This window comes from Coregonus clupeaformis, chromosome 2, assembly GCF_020615455.1.
Source record: "Coregonus clupeaformis isolate EN_2021a chromosome 2, ASM2061545v1, whole genome shotgun sequence".
NCBI lineage: Eukaryota > Metazoa > Chordata > Actinopteri > Salmoniformes > Salmonidae > Coregonus > Coregonus clupeaformis.
The window spans coordinates 18,396,437-18,413,023 of NC_059193.1; the positions used below are offsets into that span (position 1 = coordinate 18,396,437).

The window sequence follows — 16,587 nt, forward strand, 5'->3', positions numbered from 1 at the left end:
AGATTTTGCTGCGAAGAGAATGAATCAATAGATCATTTGATTTGTACTGTCCATTTGTAGCTTGTTTTTGGACACAGGTCCAGGAATGGCTAAATGATTGCAATATTTACCTGGAGCTAACCCTGCAGATAGCATTACTCGGTGATCTGAAAAGTCATAGTCAATCGATCAATAATATAATAACACTTTTAGCATAAATGTTTTTTTCAATTTACAATCTGTAGAAACAATGATAATAGAAAGGTTCAGAACGTTTGTAAAACATCACAGTACAGTTGAAAAATATATGGCAAATAGAAATCCAATATGGATGGTGTTAAGAGATAGATGGGTGGTGTTGAATGGAGTTGAAGGATGGGACTGATAACAACTAACAGCAACTAATAACAACAAGATAACTATTAATGTAAGCATACTGTGTCCATAATAACTATTTACAGTGGGGAGAACAAGTATTTGATACACTGCCGATTTTGCAGGTTTTCCTACTTACAAAGCATGTAGAGGTCTGTAATTTTTATCATAGGTACACTTCAACTGTGAGAGACGGAATATAAAACAAAAATCCAGAAAATCACATTGTATGATTTTAAAGTAATTAATTTGCATTTTATTGCATGACATAAGTATTTGATCACCTACCAACCAGTAAGAATTCCGGCTCTCACAGACCTGTTAATTTTTCTTTAAGAAGCCCTCCTGTTCTCCACTCATTACCTGTATTAACTGCACCTGTTTGAACTCGTTACCTGTATAAAAAACACCTGTCCACACACTCAATCAAACAGACTCCTACTCCACAATGGCCAAGACCAGAGAGCTGTGTAAGGACATCAGGGATAAAATTGTAGACCTGCACAAGGCTGGGATGGGCTACAGGACAATAGGCAAGCAGCTTGGTGAGAAGGCAACAACTGTTGCCGCAATTATTAGAAAATGGAAGAAGTTCAAGATGACGGTCAATCACCCTCGGTCTGGGGCTCCATGCAAGATCTCACCTCGTGGGGCATCAATGATCATGAGGAAGGTGAGGGATCAGCCCAGAACTACACGGCAGGACCTGGTCAATGATCTGAAGAGAGCTGGGACCACAGTCTCAACGAAAACCATTAGTAACACATTACGCCGTCATGGATTAAAATCCTGCAGCGCACGCAAGGTCCCCCTGCTCAAGCCAGCGCATGTCCAGGCCCGTCTGAAGTTTGCCAATGACCATCTGGATGATCCAGAGGAGGAATGGGAGAAGGTCATGTGGTCTGATGAGACATACAGTGGGGAAAAAAAGTATTTAGTCAGCCACCAATTGTGCAAGTTCTCCCACTTAAAAAGATGAGAGAGGCCTGTAATTTTCATCATAGGTACACGTCAACTATGACAGACAAAATGAGAAAAAAAATTCCAGAAAATCACATTGTAGTATTTTTTATGAATTTATTTGCAAATTATGGTGGAAAATAAGTATTTGGTCAATAACAAAAGTTTCTCAATACTTTGTTATATACCCTTTGTTGGCAATGACACAGGTCAAACGTTTTCTGTAAGTCTTCACAAGGTTTTCACACACTGTTGCTGGTATTTTGGCCCATTCCTCCATGCAGATCTCCTCTAGAGCAGTGAGGTTTTGGGGCTGTCGCTGGGCAACACAGACTTTCAACTCCCTCCAAAGATTTTCTATGGGGTTGAGATCAGGAGACTGGCTAGGCCACTCCAGGACCTTGAAATGCTTCTTACGAAGCCACTCCTTCATTGCCCGGGCGGTGTGTTTGGGATCATTGTCATGCTGAAAGACCCAGCCACGTTTCATCTTCAATGCCCTTGCTGATGGAAGGAGGTTTTCACTCAAAATCTCACGATACATGGCCCCATTCATTCGTTCCTTTACACGGATCAGTCGTCCTGGTCCCTTTGCAGAAAAACAGCCCCAAAGCATGATGTTTCCACCCCCATACTTCACAGTAGGTATGGTGTTCTTTGGATGCAACTCAGCATTCTTTGTCCTCCAAACACGACGAGTTGAGTTTTTACCAAAAAGTTCTATTTTGGTTTCATCTGACCATATGACATTCTCCCAATCCTCTTCTGGATCATCCAAATGCACTCTAGCAAACTTCAGACAGGCCTGGACATGTACTGGCTTAAGCAGGCGGACACGTCTTGCACTGCAGGATTTGAGTCCCTGGCGGCGTAGTGTGTTACTGATGGTAGGCTTTGTTACTTTGGTCCCAGCTCTCTGCAGGTCATTCACTAGGTCCCCCCGTGTGGTTCTGGGATTTTTGCTCACCGTTCTTGTGATCATTTTGACCCTACGGGGTGAGATCTTGCGTGGAGCCCCAGATCGAGGGAGATTATCAGTGGTCTTGTATGTCTTCCATTTCCTAATAATTGCTCCCACAGTTGATTTCTTCAAACCAAGCTGCTTACCTATTGCAGATTCAGTCTTCCCAGCCTGGTGCAGGTCTACAATTCTGTTTCTGGTGTCCTTTGTCAGCTCTTTGGTCTTGGCCATAGTGGAGTTTGGAGTGTGACTGTTTGAGTTTGTGGACAGGTGTCTTTTATACTGATAACACGTTCAAACAGATGCCATTAATACAGGTAACGAGTGGAGGACAGAGGAGCCTCTTAAAGAAGAAGTTACAGGTCTGTGAGAGCCAGAAATCTTGCTTGTTTGTAGGTGACCAAATACTTATTTTCCACCATAATTTGCTAATAAATTCATAAAAAATCCTACAATGTGATTTTCTGGATTTTTTTTCCTCAATTTGTCTTTCATAGTTGACGTGTACCTATGATGAAAATTACAGGCCTCTCTCATCTTTTTAAGTGGGAGAACTTGCACAAATAGTGGCTGACTAAATACTTTTTTTCCCCACTGTAAATAAAGCTTTTTGGTCTAAACTCCACTCGCCGTGATTGGAGGAAGAAGAAGGATGAGTAGTAGTCACATAATTAGTTAAATAAAGTCCACCTGTGTGCAATCTAAGTGTCACATGATCTGTCAAATGATCTCAGTATATACAGTGAGGGAAAAAAGTATTTGATCCCCTACTGATTTTGTACGTTTGCCCACTGACAAAGACATGATCAGTCTATAATTGTAATGGTAGGTTTATTTGAACAGTGAGAGACAGAATAACAACAACAAATTCCAGAAAAACGCATGTCAAAAATATTATAAATTGATTTGCATTTTAATGAGGGAAATAAGTATTTGACCCCTCTGCAAAACATGACTTAGTACTTGGTGGCAAAACCCTTGCTGGCAATCACAGAGGTCAGACGCTTCCTGTAGTTGGCCACCAGGTTTGCACACATCTCAGGAGGGATTTTGTCCCACTCCTCTTTGCAGATCTTCTCCAAGTCATTAAGGTTTTGAGGCTGACGTTTGGCAACTCAAACCTTCAGTTCCCTCCACAGATTTTCTATGGGATTAAGGTCTGGAGACTGGCTAGGCCACTCCAGGACCTTAATGTGCTTCTTCTTGAGTCACTCCTTTGTTGCCTTGGCTGTGTGTTTTGGGTCATTGTCATGCTGGAATACCCATCCACGACCCATTTTCAATGCCCTGGCTGAGGGAAGGAGGTTCTCACCCAATATTTGACGGTACATGGCCCCGTCCATCGTCCCTTTGATGCGGTGAAGTTGTCCTGTCCCCTTAGCAGAAAAACACCCCAAAGCATAATGTTTCCACCTCCATGTTTGACGGTGGGGATGGTGTTCTTCGGGTCATAGGCAGCATTCCTCCTCCTCCAAACACGGCGAGTTGAGTTGATGCCAAAGAGCTCGATTTTGGTCTCATCTGACCACAACACTTTCACCCAGTTCTCCTCTGAATCATTCAGACGTTCATTGGCAAACCACAGACGGCCCTGTATATGTGCTTTCTTGAGCAGGGGGACCTTGCGGGCGCTGCAGGATTTCAGTCCTTCACGGCGTAGTGTGTTACCAATTGTTTTCTTGGTGACTATGGTCCCAGCTGCCTTGAGATCATTGACAAGATCCTCCCGTGTAGTTCTGGGCTGATTCCTCACCATTCTCATGATCATTGTAAGTCCACGAGTGAGATCTTGCATGGAGCCCCAGGCCGAGGAAGATTGACAGTTATTTTGTGTTTCTTCCATTTGCGAATAATCGCACCAACTGTTGTCACCTTCTCACCAAGCTGCTTGGCGATGGTCTTGTAGCCCATTCCAGCCTTGTGTAGGTCTACAATCTTGTCCCTGACATCCTTGGAGAGCTCTTTGGTCTTGGCCATGGTGGAGAGTTTGGAATCTGATTGATTGATTGCTTCTGTGGACAGGTGTCTTTTATACAGGTAACAAGCTGAGATTAGGAGCACTCCCTTTAAGATTGTGCTCCTAATCTCAGCTCGTTACCTGTATAAAAGACACCTGGGAGCCAGAAATCTTTCTGATTGAGAGGGGGTCAAATACTTATTTCCCTCATTAAAATGCAAATCAATTTATAACAATTTTGACATGCGCTTTTCTGGATTTTTTGTTGTTATTCTGTATCTCACAGTTCAAATAAACCTACCATTAAAATGATAGACTGATCATTTCTTTGTCAATGGACAAACGTACAAAATCAGCAGGGGATCAAATACTTTTTTCCCTCACTGTATAAGTATGTGGACACCCCTTCAAATTAGTGGATTCGGCTATTTCATCTTCACACATTACTGACAGGTGTATAAAATCGAACACACGCCATGCAATTTCCATAGACAAACATTGGTAGTAGAATGGCCTTACTGAAGAGCTCAGTTACTTTCAACGTGGCACTGTCATAGGATGCCACCTTTCCAACAAGTCAGTTCATTACATTTCTGCCCTGCTAGAGCTTCCCTGGTCAACTGTAAGTGCTGTTATTGTGAAGTGGAAACGTCTAGCACCAACAACGGCTCAGACGCGAAGTGGCAGGCCCATACAAACTCACAGAATGGGACCGCCGAGTGCTGAAGCGCGTAGTACGTAAAAATCGTCTGTCCTCGGCTGCAACACTCACTACCGAGTTCCAAACTGCCTCTTGAAGCAACGTCAGCACAATAACTGTTCTTTGGGAGCTTCATAAAATGGGTTTCCATGGCCGAGCAGCCGCACACAAGCCTAAAATCACCATGCGCAATGCAAAGCGTCAGCTGGAGTGGTGTAAAGCTCGCCACCATTGGACTCTGGAGCAGTGGAAACGCGTTCTCTGGAGTAATGAATCACACTTCACCATCTGGCAGTCCGACGGATTAATCTGGGATTTGCGGATGCCAGGAGAACGCTACCTGCCCGAATGCATACTGCCAACTGTAAAGTTTGGTGGAGGAGGAATAATGATCTGGGGCTGTTTTTCATGGTTTGGGCTAGGCCCCTTAGTTATAGTGAAGGGAAATCTTAATGCTACAGCATACAATGACATTCTATATGATTCTGTGCTTCAAACTTTGTGGCGGCAACGCAATATTAGGAAGGTGTCCTTAATGTTTTGTACACTCAGTGTATATATACAGTACCAGTCAAAAGTTTGGACACAACTACTCATTCTAGGGTTTTTCTTTATTTTAACTATTTCCTACATTGTAGAATAATAGTGAAGACATCAACACTATGAAATAACACATATGGAATCATGTAGTAAGCAAAAAAGTATTAAACAAATCAAAATATATGTTATATTTGATATTCTTCAAATAGCCACCCTTTGCCTTGATGACGAGTGGCGCAGTGGTCTAAGGCACTGCATCGCAGTGCTAGCTGTGCCACTAGAGATCCTGGTTCGAATCCAGGCTCTGCTGTAGCCGGCCGCAACCGGGAGACCAATGGGGCGGCGCACAATTGGCCCAGCGTCGTCCAGGGTAGGGGAGGGAATGGCCGGCAGGGAGGTAGCTCAGTTGGTAGAGCATGGCGTTTGCAACGCCAGGGTTGTGGGTTCGATTCCCACAGGGGGCCAGTATGAAAAAAATAAAAAATAATAATGTATGCACTAACTGTAAGTCGCTCTGGATAAGAGCGTCTGCTAAATGACGTAAAATGTAAATGAAAAAAAAATGACATCTTTGCACACTCTTGGCATTCTCTCAACCAGCTTCACCTGGAATGCTTTTCCAACAGTCTTGAAGGAGTTCCCACATATGCTGAGCACTGTTGGCTGCTTTTCCTTTACTCTGCAGTCCGACTCATCTCAAACCATCTCAATTGGGTGGAGGTCGGGGGATTGTGGAGACCAGGTCATCTGATGCAGCACTCCATCACTCTCCTTCTTGGTAAAATAGCCCTTCAAATCAAATCAAATCAAATCAAATTTTATTGGTCACATGCGCCGAATACAACAGGTGCAGACATTACAGTGAAATGCTTACTTACAGCCATTAACCAACAGTGCATTTATTTTAAACAAAAAAAGTAAGAATAAAACAACAACAAAAAAAGTGTTGAGAAAAAAAGAGCAGAAGTAAAATAAAGTGACAGTAGGGAGGCTATATATACAGTAAAATAAAGTGACAGTAGGGAGGCTATATATACAGGGGGGTACCGTTGCAGAGTCAATGTGCGGGGGCACCGGCTAGTTGAGGTAGTTGAGGTAATATGTACATGTGGGTAGAGTTAAAGTGACTATGCATAAATACTTAACAGAGTAGCAGCAGCGTAAAAGGATGGGGTGGGGGGGCAGTGCAAATAGTCCGGGTAGCCATGATTAGCTGTTCAGGAGTCTTATGGCTTGGGGGTAGAAGCTGTTGAGAAGTCTTTTGGACCTAGACTTGGCACTCCGGTACCGCTTGCCGTGCGGTAGCAGAGAGAACAGTCTATGACTAGGGTGGCTGGAGTCTTTGACAATTTTGAGGGCCTTCCTCTGACACCGCCTGGTATAGAGGTCCTGGATGGCAGGGAGCTTTGCCCCAGTGATGTACTGGGCCGTACGCACTACCCTCTGTAGTGCCTTGCGGTCAGAGGCCAAGCAGTTGCCATACCAGGCGGTGATGCAACCAGTCAGGATGCTCTCGATGGTGCAGCTGTAGAATTTTTTGAGGATCTGAGGACCCATGCCAAATCTTTTTAGTCTCCTGAGGGGGAATAGGCTTTGTCGTGCCCTCTTCACGACTGTCTTGGTGTGTTTGGACCATGATAGTTCGTTGGTGATGTGGACACCAAGGAACTTGAAGCTCTCAACCTGTTCCACTACAGCCCCGTCGATGAGAATGGGGGCGTGCTCAGTCCTCTTTTTTTTCCTGTAGTCCACAATCATCTCCTTTGTCTTGGTCACGTTGAGGGAGAGGTTGTTGTCCTGGCACCACACAGCCAGATCTCTGACCTCCTCCCTATAGGCTGTCTCCCTATAGGCTGTCTCACCTCGAGACTCCCTTAGTATTTGATTTTGTGCACCAGCTGTTGTTTACAAATATACAGAGACCGCCACCCCTTGTCTTACCAGAGTCTGCCCGTTCTGTCCTGTCGATGTAGCGTATAGCCTGCTAGCTGAATGTTATCATTGTTGTCGTTCAGCCACGACTCCGTGAAACATAAGATATTACAGTTTTTAATGTCCCGTTGGTAGGATAACCGTAATCTTAAATCGTCAATTTTATTCTCAAAAGATTGAACGTTGGCTAATAGGATTGATGGGAGAGGCAGTTTACTCGCTCGCCGTCGGATCCCTTACAAGGCACCCGGATCTGCGTCCGCGATATCTCCGTCTCTTCCTCACGCGAATGACGGGGATCTGGGCCTTGTCGGGTGTCTGTAGGATATCCTTCGCGAACGCCTCGTTGAAGAAAAAATCTTCGTCCAATGCGAGGTGAGTAATCGCTGTCCTGATATCCAGAAGCTCTCTTTGGTTATAAGAGACGATGGCAGAAACATTATGTACAAAATAAATTACAAATAACGCGGAAAAACACACATAATAGTACAATTGGTTAGAGGGCTGTAAAACGGCAGCCATCTTCTCCGTCTTCTCCGGCGCTTACACAGCCTGGAGGTGTGTTGGGTCATTGTCCTGTTGAAAAACAAATGATGGTTCCACTAAGCACAAACCAGATGGGATGGCGTATCGCTGCAGAATGCTGTGGTAGACATGCTGGTTGAGTGTGCCTTGAATTCTAAATAAATCACAGACAGTGTCACCAGCAAAGCACCCCCACACCATAACACCTCCTCCTCCATGCTTTACGCTTGGAAAGACACATGCAGAGATCATCCGTTCACCCACACCGCGTCTCACAAAGACTCCAGACCAAAGGACAAATTTCCATCGGTGTAATGTCCATTACTCGTGTTTCTTGGCCCAAGCAAGCCTCTTCTTCTTATTGGTGTCCTTTAGTAGTGGTTTCTTTGCAGCAATTCGACCAATAAGGCCTGATTCACACAGTCTCCTCTGAACAGTTGATGTTGAGATGTGTCTGTTACTTGAAATCTGTGAAGTATTTATTTGGGCTGCAATTTCTGAGGCTGGTAACTCTAATGAACTTATCCTCTGCAGCAGAGGTAACTCTGGGTCTTCCATTCCTGTGGCAGTCCTCATGAGAGCCAGTTTCATCATAGCGCTTGATGGTTTTTGCGACTGCACTTGAAGAAACTTTCAACGTTTTTGAAATGTTCCGTATTGACTGACCTTCATATCTTAAAGTAATGATGAACTGTTGTTTCTCTTTGCTTATTTGAGCTGTTCTTGACATAATATGGACTTGGTCTTTTACCAAATAGGGCTATCTTCTGTATACCTTGTCACAACACAACTGATTGGCTCAAACGCATTAAGAAGGAAAGAAATTCCACAAATTAACTTTTAAGAAGGCACACCTGTTAATTGAAATGCATTCCAGGTGACTATCTCATGAAGCTGGTTGAGAGAATGCCAAGAGTGTGCAATGGTGTCATCAAGGCTAAGGGTTGCTATTTGAAGAATCTCAAATATAAAATATATTTTGATTTGTTTAATACTTTTTTGGTTATTACATGATTCCATATGTGTTATTTCATAGTTTTGTTGGCTTCACTATTATTTTACAATGTAAAAAAATAGTAAAAATAAAGAAAAACCCTTGAATGAGTAGGTGTGTCCAAACTTTTGACTGGTAGTGTATATGATGTTATTATCTCTTCACTTCAGGTAACTCCAGAGATGCCCTTGACACTGACAGGAAGTATGCTTGCTGGACTGTTTCTCTTCATACCAGGTCTTCTGGCTGTGAACGAGGTGAGTTTAAAAAGCACAGGGTTGAGAGTCTGTGCATTACAGGGAGCAACTGCGAAACTAAGATGCCTGTATCCACCAAATAGCAAACATGGATACACAAACCTCTACTGGTTTAAAGTGAACCAGAAGTGGAAATGGAGGGGCAAGACTATTCCTGAGGATCTCGTCACAGACCCAGAATATGAAGGTCGTTTGGTGTTTGACAGATCTTTTATTGAAATAAGAAACCTGCGAAAGAGTGACAAGGGTGACTATCACTTTAGATTTAAGGCAGAGCCCTACGGATGGATGAATAGCGCACGTAGAATCAATTTGATTGTCACAAACCTGCAGATGCGCATGAGTCCTGCTTTAGTGAAAAAGGGAAAGAATGTGACACTGATCTGTAGCACCACCTGCACTCTGAGTGATAACCCCACCTACATCTGGTACAAGAACGGTAAAATGGCTAAATGCACCAAAACCAGCAGAGTTTACCTCACCTCAGTCAGTAGGAAGCATGCAGGCAGCTACTCCTGTGCTATAAAGGGCTATGAGGATCTCCGTGCTCCTGCAGTGTGTCTCTTGGGAAACTGCTGGAACGTGAGTTACACCCCCAATACAATCTGTGGATTCGCTGGGTCGTATGTAGACCTACCTTGCACTTACACATACCCCAGAAGTCTCAATATCACAGAGACACTTTGGGTGAATAATACAGATCTCAAAATGGAGCCTGAAGATCTGAGTCGGTACCCGGAGTATGAGGGTCGTGTGGAGTATCGTGGAAATGGTAGAGACTGCACCCTGAGAATCAAAGATTTGAGGAAGAGTGACTCAGCCAAGTACAGGTTCCTGTTTAAAAAGGCAAAGGGGACGTACTTTAATTCATCCGCAGTATCTCTGTCTGTCACAGACCTACATGTGCATGTATATCCTGCCGTCGTGGAAGAGGGAGACTTTGTGTGGATCAGGTGCCATACCCATTGCGGTCTTCTGCAAAGCTACGGGGGCTTCATTTGGTACAAAGACGGACAACGTATTCTCAACCCAAATCAAGACGAAGGCTACATGATACTTAACATCGTCAGCAGTGAGGATGCAGGCAGCTACTCCTGTGCACTGGTTGGCCAGGAGTTACGCTCTCTGGAAGCTACACTCACCGTCACTAAAGGACCAGTGCCGATCTTAACTATTGTTCTGGGGCTAGTGGTTTTTCTGACTGTTGGAGCTCTTCTGGTATTTATTTACAGCACACTGAAAAGGAGAAACGCGGGAGGATATAATACTAGAACTAACACCCAAACTGTTAATAATGATGACGCTTTTATAGACAGCTCCTCCAACCATGAAAACATAGAACATATCTATGCGGACCCAGATGAGAATGATGACATGTACACAGCTCTTCGGAGAGGGCATTTGCACTTCGTGTATGAGACCATCCAGAGGAGAGAATCACCACAGGACCTGGACTAAAGGGCATCTGCAAGGAGAGCAATGGCACCAAACAAAGGCCAGGCCTCATAAGATGGATAGGTCATTGGATACATGCTTGAGAAAAGGCTGACCTCTGTTCTCTTTTTTTATACAAAAATGTATTTAATGGAAATATTTTAATATTAATGAGTGCTTGGGGCTATTTCTATGGTATTTTTTTGATTAATATTACAAGCGCATGAATACCAGCTAATGAATGTGTCGAAATCTACAGCATGTAAGCAATTTCAAATCAAATCCAATTTTATTTGTCACATGCGCCGAATACAACAGGTGTAGACCTTACTGCGAAATGCTTACTTACAAGCCCTTAACCAACAATGCAGTTCAAGAAAGAGTTAAGAAAATATTTACCAAATAAACTAAAGTAAAAAATGTAATAAAAATAAAAAGTAACACAATAAGATAACAATAACGAGGCTATATTGTCACGCCCTGACTCAGGGGACTCGTATATGTTGAGTCAGGGTGTGTATGTTCTATGTTGTGTATTTCTATGTTGGTTTTCTAGTATGTGTATTTCTATGTTGGCCGGTGTGGTTCCCAATCAGAGGCAGCTGTCGCTCGTTGTCTCTGATTGGGGACCATACTTAGGCAGCCTATGGGCACTATTGAGTTGTGGGATCTTGTTCCGTGTGACGTTTGTTGTGTGTACCTTAGGACGTCACGTATCGTTGGTTTTTTGTTTTGTTGTTGTGTTTATTCGTTAAATAAACATGTTTGCATATCACGCTGCGCCTTGGTCTGACCCGTCTGTAAGCGAGCGTGACAGAAGATCCCACCAAACGAGGACCAAGCAGCGTGTTCAGGAGCAAACACCGGGAATTCAACAGGAGGTTACATTAGTAGATGTCCTCCTCGGTTGGGGGAGAATTACGGAGGAGGAGGCCGTCCGTTACCGGAAGGCGATGAAGGAGGATGCCCAGGTAGGAGAGGAGAAACGGCGCCAACAGTGCCGACGACGGAGACCCGAGAGGCAACCCCAATAATTTTTTTTGGGGGGGCACACGGTGTGGACGACGAGGCAGCAGGAGGCCGTTAAAGGGCGGGTCTGCAGGTTAGGAGAGGAGGCCACCATGTTACGGGGGCTATTGGTTCAGAGGGAGCAGGAGTTATTCGGTCAGAGGGAGGCGCTACAGGAGGCTATAAGGGAGAAGGACAGTGTAGAGGCACGGCGAGAGGAGCTGGTTAGGCAGCAGAAGGAGCGGGGGTTAATAAAGGAACCCAGTCCCGCTCCTCGCACCAAGCAAGTGGTGCGTGTCGCCAGTCCGGTCCGGCCCGTTCCTGCTTCCCGCACTAAGCCAGTGGTGCGCGTTCCCAGTACGGCCCGACCCGTTCCTGCCCCTCGCACCAAGCCAGTGGTGCGTGTCGCCAGTCCGGTCCGGCCCGTTCCTGCTTCCCGCACTAAGCCAGTGGTGCGTGTTCCCAGTACGGCCCGACCCGTTCCTGCCCCTCGCACCAAGCCAGTGGTGCGCGTCGCCAGTCCGGCCCGTCCTGTTCCTGCTCCTCGCACCAAGCCAGTGGTGCGCGTCGCCAGCCCGGTCCGGCCTGTTCCTGTCCCTCGCACCAAGCCAGTGGTGCGCGTCGCCAGCCCGGCCCGGCCTGTTCCTGCCCCTCGCACCAAGCCAGTGGTGAGTGTGTCCAGTCCGGCACGGCCTGTGCCTTTTCCACCGGTGCCGTGACCCACCGGTACCGTGACCCACAGCTGCTCCAGTCCGGAGCCAGAGCAGTCCGCTCCACCAGTGCCTGATCCAGCTCCGGTAAGCTGCTCCAGTCCGGAGCCAGAGCAGTCCGCTCCACCGGTGCCTGATCCAGCTCTGGTCAGCTGCTCCACTCCGGAGCCAGAGCAGTCCACTCCACCGGGGTCTAGTCCAGATCCGGTCAGCGGCTCCAGTCCGGAGCCTGAGCAGTCTACTCCACCGGTGCCCGGTCCAGCTCCGGTCAGCGGCTCCAGTCCAGACCCAGACGTCAGCCGGAGCTTGCCCAGTCATACGCCTTCTCGCGTGAGTACGGGGAGTTGGCTCTGCTCTAACCCTAGGCTCCACCAACCACCCCGTGTGCCCCCCCAAAAAAATATCTTGGGGCTGCCTCTCGGGCTTCCTCCTTGACCGGCCTCCTCCGTGTTGCCGTTGCTCCTCTCCTGCCTGGGCATCTACCTTAGCCCATGGTCCGTTCCCTGCAAATATCTCTTCCCATGACCACAACTTGCCCACCTGTGACATGGCCCTTCGCTCCGCCTGGGCACGCTGCTTGGTCCTCGTTTGGTGGGATCTTCTGTCACGCTCATTGATGAACGGGTCAGACCAAGGCGCAGCGTGATATGCAAACATGTTTATTTACATGAATAAACACACGACAAAACAATAAACTAACGACACGTGAAGTCCTAAGGTAACACAACAAACCTTATACAGAACAAGATCCCACAACCCACTAGTGCCAATAGGCTGCCTAAGTATGGTCCCCAATCTGAGACACCGAGCGACAGCTGCCTCTGATTGGGAACCACACCGGCCAACATAGAAATACACATACTAGAATATACAACATAGACAATCACAACATAGAAAATCACACCCTGACTCAACAAATAGGAGTCCCCAGAGTCAGGGCGTGACAAAGACAGGAAATTATTCTCTCTCATTAGTCCAGTCACTGTGGTTTGCACCGTAGCCCTGCCAGATTCTCTGCACAGTGCATGTCCTTAACCTTGTCCTTCCTTTCTCTGGAGTTTGACCGTGAGCGGGTACAAAATGTCACCAAGACGAAGTGGCAGACAGGGACCATATCTCCGGGGCTCCATGCCCCTTCTCCTCTCATTAAAGAACATAGGACGATCTCTCCCTTCTTCCCAAATCAAATATCAAATATGGAGTATTTGATGATGGCCTCTGCGACCTGAAGGCCCTTAATGAGTTTCAAAGGACACTGTTCTTTATTTTTCTCACAATATCCCTCTGGTTCTGGCTGTTTTTCTGCTCTCCAAGGCCTTTGTGGTGCCTTGTGTCTTTTTGACAACAGATTGCCATTTTGCTATTTCATTTTGGCATATTACATTTTGTGTACATGTCATTGTGTATATAACTATAGATGTAAGATTGCTGCATTCATTTTCAGTAGTTTTGTAGTTTTGTATGTAATACAGGATTCTTTTGATAAGGATTGGTTGTTGCTAGCTTTATTCAGTTTGCTTTCGAGTTTGAAACTGCTAGCATCTACCTCGCCTATATGCTTCATGCAGCTTGCTTTTGAGTTTGTGCTTTCCATGTGGTTCATGCAGGTTGAATGAGCCTACCGCTGAGCGCGAGCCTCACCTCTTGTGCTTCGTGAAAATGTGATCAGTCAAACTATTAACATTTTACACCTATCCAGGGATGCTAATTAATGTTCCACTGCAGCGTTGGAGCTGGCCTGGCACTAACCTAATTTACTCCACCATATTTTATTCTCAGTGCACCTGCATTGGGAATAAACTGCATTCCTTGTCAGTGAAGGCCCATGGCCTTATTTTCCTGAACTCTCACTCAAGTTTACTAGCTTCCCTTACGCCCAGTTCATTTAGGTCATATTCTGTGTCTCTATAGTCATATAGACTCCTTTACTTGATTATTTGTTGTTATGACTGACCACTGATCTGTAGAGAACTGTAAAGCAATGTGAAGGAAATGTTACTTTGTGCATCTTGTCTTTGGTGTCATAAACAATCCTTGGTTCCTGCCAATGTAAACCTGATGCATTTTTTTTTTGAAATATCTTTAAATAATGTCTGAGGTACAGGGAAACAAACACTCACTTAATGGGGTTGAATGACCTCTGACCTCTGTTCTGACTACCTGGTGAGGCCTGATCACACTCACTAGAAAGACTGGAGACATTGGGTGAGATTTAAATGGGCTATGTAAACATGAATAATTAGAAGAAGTTTCTAATTTATCAATAGTCCTATGTGTGATTCGGACCACGAGAAGGACAGAGAGAGAGTGCTGCCCCTGAATGAAGGACACCTGTCTCTAGTCTATTTTACCATTACCTTATGGGATACAATTATTTCCTTATGGAGTTATGAAGAGTTGTAATTCTAATTTGATTTGTTATTCTAATTTGTTTATTTTTGATTTAACAGGCAGTGTTGTTGTTTTTTTGATGCATGAATCACGATGTGAGTCATGTGTCCAAAGGGGGAATTACCGGTCCCCTGGGCCTTTGGTAAATATGCAAATTGTTTTCTTCACATGCTGCCAGTAAAAGGAAAAATATGTTGGTAATGGATGACAGTTACTCCAAATGGATTGAAGTTTTCCCCACCTCGAGTGATACATGTGTATTGCTGTTGTTTTCTTTTCTTTTCTTTGTTTTTGTCTTGCTTCAATAACAAATCTCACCAGATTGGGTCTGCTGGATGGTCAGGATTTCTCCCTAAGGATTAGCCCTCTAAATCCCTGACCCTCACTCTGCGGTGAGATAGCCAAGATGAAAGGGGAGTATAAGCCAATTTGGGAGAAAGAAATTGGTTTCAACTGTGTGTTGTTATTTTCTTTGACATTTGTTTTAGAAATCTGTATTAAGAATATTGGTAGTAGTAATAATTTGTCATACAGTAAATAGTTTGTCTGGATTTCCTGAATCAGGTAGTAGTAATAATTTGTTATACAGTAAATAACTTGTTTGGATTTCCTGAACCAGAAATGCCCTAAACTAAACTGTTGTTCTGGTCTGTCCTCTCTCGAGGTTATGGCGAAGGTGACCACAGATGGTATGTAGATGCATGGAAGGGATAATTTGACCAAGAACAGTGTGAACCTCAACCCCCCCTAACTGGCTGAAGCAATGGCGACAATGGCGTTCAATATGGTCCTTCACCACTTCTACCGTGAGACCTGAGTCCGAGCCAGCAACCTGTACACAGCATCCAGTCGAAGCTATCAACTGCCTTTTGTCTCATGCCTTTTCTCTCAGGAGTGCGACATGAGTCCACGTGGAGTGAGCATGGAGAGAGATCCTGTCCAAACTTGCTGGTTTACTGGTAGGAAAATGGAAAATACATAATGGGCTGTAAAGGACAGTGGCGGCTCAGGTGAGAGACATTATCAAGGGCCATCCACTTTGAACATGTGCCATTGGGAGGACGAACTGAAACACTATCTGAAGAAGAACATGAAGAAACGCCAGAAGGATGAGTGCTGGGAGGGAAGGGGGTGGCCAACCGTGCCCGTAATTGAATTAGGCTTATCCAAAATTGTTTATTTGGGGTATCAGGTTGATTGTGGAGGTCTGCACATTGCAAAATGTATAGTAATTTAGAATAACAATGCATTGAGATACCAATGTGTCAGTACCACAAAAGGGCGCCGTGATGAGAAAAGTTAATGCTAGAAAAATAAGCTGGAATATACTGTATGTCAATGTAAATGTACATTCTGCCAGTATTGGTGTGTGCTAAGTTGAGGGTCTTAAATTAAAGTGATAGAACCAACGTGAAGCACTAAGGACTGTCATTCTAAATTTGGGGTGGATAATTTATCAATGGTTATAATTATGATTTGGAAAGGCGAGGCTTCTCGAGACAGAGCTATGCCCCTAACAACAACCTGCCCGCTTGACCCTATCCCCTCCTCTCTTCTCCAGACCATTTCCAGAGACCTTCTCCCTTACCTCACCTCGCTCATCAACTCATCCTTGACCGCTGGCTATGTCCCTTCCATCTTCAAGAAAGCGAGAGTTGCACCCCTCCTCAAAAAACCTACACTCGATCCCTCCGATGTCAACAACTACAGACCAGTATCCCTTCTTTCTTTTCTCTCCAAAACTCTTGAGCGTGCCGTCTATAGCCAACTCTCCTGCTATCTCTCTCAGAATGTCCTTCTTGATCCAAACCAGTCAGGTTTTAAGACTGGTCATTCAACTGAGACTGCTCTTCTCTGTGTCACG

General features: G+C 45.1%; 1 long non-coding RNA gene across 2 annotated transcripts; it reads left to right on the forward strand.

Annotated features, from left to right (window-relative positions):
- The first annotated feature begins 9,086 nt into the window (after positions 1-9,086).
- LOC123481534 lies at positions 9,087-16,132 on the forward strand. Of its 2 annotated transcripts, none has more exons than XR_006657182.1 (2): positions 9,087-9,180; positions 15,045-16,132. It is a non-coding gene; the product is annotated as an uncharacterized LOC123481534 (long non-coding RNA). The 2 variants fall into 2 exon arrangements; XR_006657183.1 differs by lacking the exon at positions 9,087-9,180 and adding an exon at positions 14,825-14,865.
- The last annotated feature ends 455 nt before the right edge of the window (positions 16,133-16,587 follow it).